The sequence below is a fragment of the Mustela erminea genome, chromosome 1, assembly GCF_009829155.1.
Source record: "Mustela erminea isolate mMusErm1 chromosome 1, mMusErm1.Pri, whole genome shotgun sequence".
NCBI lineage: Eukaryota > Metazoa > Chordata > Mammalia > Carnivora > Mustelidae > Mustela > Mustela erminea.
The window spans coordinates 11,723,866-11,727,518 of record NC_045614.1 but is presented as its reverse complement, the minus strand read 5'-3'; the positions used below and the strand labels follow the sequence as shown (position 1 = coordinate 11,727,518).

At 39.8% G+C, this 3,653-nt stretch overlaps 1 pseudogene; it reads left to right on the top strand.

Annotated features, from left to right (window-relative positions):
- The first annotated feature begins 845 nt into the window (after positions 1-845).
- LOC116568265 lies at positions 846-1,778 on the top strand (annotated as a pseudogene).
- The last annotated feature ends 1,875 nt before the right edge of the window (positions 1,779-3,653 follow it).

Here is a 3,653-nt window from a genome sequence, read left to right as displayed (position 1 = left end):
AAAGTATTCCTACATATTTTCTTACATCCTCTGTTCCTGTGCTAGTAACTCCCTGCTTCTATTTTTTCTTATCACTGGCAACTTCTATGAGTAGATTGTCTCCTTCCTTCATGCAGTATGTATTTATGCCTACTGTTCCCATCTAAACTATGTCTGGGGATAAAGCGTGGGTGTATGTATAACATGCCCCAGTGCGCTCTCAGTCTACCAGGGCCACACTCAAATTTAAAAAAGTAATTAAAAAAAGCCCAAGTTTTTCTCAGTGACTTTGAACTGGTTGTTCCCTCTGATGGGCACACACTTTCTTGGATAACCTTGTGTGCTCTAGTATCTCCTCCTTGAGGCCTCTGTATAATTGTGTACTTGTCTACAAGTAGTAGTAAAAAGTAGTAGAGCAAGTAGTAAAAAATTACACAGGCATCCACTCTCCTTTTTACCAGTTTTTTTTTTTTTTTCCAGAGCACCTGTCATCTTCTGATGCTCTATCTGAACTTTTATCTGCTTATCTTCTCCATTAGTGAACTGTGCAGACACTCGTTTTTTGACACCTATACTCTTTGCCTGGAAGTTTTTCAGTACTCAAGTTTATTTCTCAAATGTGTGACAGAATTCTCATTACAAGTATAGAATACATGAGTACTTGGGGAAAAGGTCAAGTGTGGGATGCTTATTCTCATTCAGAGCTGGCATGGGGAGTCTCAATGGGGGACAAGTTCCATATAAATCTGGGGATATTGACTTTTGATTGCAAGACAAATATTGTAGACTTTCAATGATATTTGTAGTGTCTGTTTTGAGAAAATTAGTCATGTTACTTTTTGCTTCATGCTAGTCACCTCTACCACATGGAACCAGGAAATGATACACAAATTTCAGAATTTATTCTTCTTGGATTATCAGAGGAGCCAGAACTGCAGCACCTAATATTTGGGATTTTTCTCTCCATGTACCTGACCACTGTGTTTGGAAACCTGCTCATCATCTTAGCTGTCAGCTCAGACTCCCAGCTCCACACTCCCATGTACTTCTTCCTTGGCAACCTGTTTTTTGTAGACATTTGCTTAACCTCCACCACCATCCCCAAGATGCTGTGGAACACCCACACTCAAAGCAAAGTCATCACCTATAAAGGCTGAATCACACAGATATTCTTTTTCCTACTCTTTGCTGGATTAGATGACTTTCTCTTAGCTGTGATGGCCTATGACCGTTTTGTGGCCATATGTCATCCCCTGCACTACATGGTTATCATGAAGCCAAGCTACTGTGTACTGCTGTTTCTGGCATCTTGTATGATTAGTACCCTGAATTCCTTATTACAAAGCTTAATGGTGTTTTTGCTGTCCTTCTGTAGAGAGGTACAAATCTCCCACTTTTTCTGTGAAATCAATCAGGTGGTCCAACTTACCTGTTCAGATGCCTTTCTTAATGACATGTTGATGCATTTTGCAGCTGTCCTGCTGGCTGGTTTTCCCCTAGCTGGGATCACTTACTCTTACTCTAAAATTATTTCCTCCATACACAGAATATCATCATCTCAGGGCAAGTATAAAGCATTTTCCACCTTTGCATCTCACCTCTCAATTGTCTCCTTATTTTATTGTATGGCCCTAGGAGTTTACCTTAGCTCTGCTGTTCCTCAGAGTTCCCACACAAGTGCAGTAGCCTCAGTGAGGTACACGGTGGTCACATCTATGCTGAACACTTTCATCTACAGCCTGAGGAACAGAGACATAAAGAGGGCTCTGAAAAGACTTATCTGGGTTCCAATGATATGAGGGCCAATTGTCGTGGGCCTGAAGAAATGTCCATTGATTGTTGGGTTCACAGCTTTGGAGCCAGCCAGCAACTGCTATTTTAAGATTAGGTTGTGGAAGTAACATCTGCTTCTTCTAGTTGTTTTTCTGAGAGAACATGAGTGGGGAGAGAATTCTCAGGCAGACTCCCTGGTGAGTGTGAAGGCTGAGCTGTGGCTTGATTAAGGACCCTGAGATCCTGACCTGATCTGAAATCAAGAGTTTGATGCTCAACCAAATGAGCCATCCAGGTGCCCCAAGTCTGTCAATCGTCTTATATCGCTACCTTGACTTCTCTTCCTGATAATGTGGATTCTAACCATGCTCCCCTTAAGTCTCAGGCTACTGACAGGGATATTTAGACTAGGAAAGCCTGGACACACCCTTGCACCCATGAGCTTGCCAACATTCCCACTGATGGTTCCCTGACCAGAGCCTCTGATGAGGATACACAGGTCCTTGGGTCCTCATTGTGATTTCCAGACATGTCTCAGCAACACCCATCAGAGAATTATAACAAAATCAGGCTTATTGCTCACAAGTCCTAGAGGGCAGATACAGAAAGGTCTGGGGGGTAGAGAGAGAGATTCAGAGTGAGTGAAAGTGTAAAAATAGGGACACTGACTTTATTGGAGTCCATGGGCAGAGTGGTTATGTGTTACCAGATTCACTGTTTATTGACTAGTTTAAAACATATGAACCCTATTCTAGCATCAAAGGGGAAATCAGGGTCACACATGTGTCAATATTGAGGTTACCAAGGGCTTTCTGAAGAGGTACTTCATGCCCAGAGGCAGGCTGAGTGCTTATCTGGTAATAGCGTCCAATACCTGACAATATGTTTATTCAATATCTTTGTCCTTGAAATAGATGCCTCAGAAATCAAAAGCTTAAATGTCAGGCACTTTCTCTACAAACATGCTACTGTGTTTTATAACTAATCTCCTTGTTTTATTCTATTATTTACCTAAGTGTCCAGAATGCCTACAACAGCCACTGGCAAATGCTTATTATCAAATGTATGTCGCCAGTGGAGTCTACATAGAAAGACAAATTTGAATAAATAGATTGACCTTATATGTTTGAATAAATAGATTGACCTTATATGTTTTTAGTATCTGAGACAACTGCAAATAAAAGGATGCATTCTCTTTGAGTAGATACCCAGTAGTGTGATTACCCGATCATAGGGTAGTTATATTTTCAATTTTTTGAGGAACCTCCACATTGCTTTCTGAGTGGCTGCACCAGGCTGCATTCTCATCAACAATGTTGTATTCTCAACCATACAAGAGGTTGTCCATATTGCACCAACTGTTGTTTCCTGTGTGGTTAATTTTAGCCATTCTGACTGGTGATATCTCATTGTGATTTTGATTTGCATTTCCTTGATGAGTCTTGAGAGCATCTTTTCAGCTGTCTGTTGATCATCTGTATGTCTTCTCTGAGAAAATGTCTGTTCATCCTTTCTGGCCATTTTAAAATCAAATTATTAATTTTTTGGTGTTGAATTGTAAAAATTCTTTATATATTTTGGATATATTTTAAAATTTAAATTCAAATTAACTTACACATACTGTATTATTAGTTTCAGAGGTAGAATTTAGTGATTTATCAGTTGCATACAACACTCAGTGCCATTACTTCAATTGCCATCCTTAATGTCCATCACCCAATTACTCCATTCCCCCAGAGTCCTCCCTCCAGTAACTCTCAGTTTGTTTCCTGTAGTTAAGGGTCTCTTATAATTTGCTTCCCTCTCTGTTTTCATTATTTTATTTTTCTTTCCCTTCCCTTATGTTCATCTTTTTTTCTCTTGAATTCTTTTTTTAAAATTTTTATTTCTTTTCAGCGTAA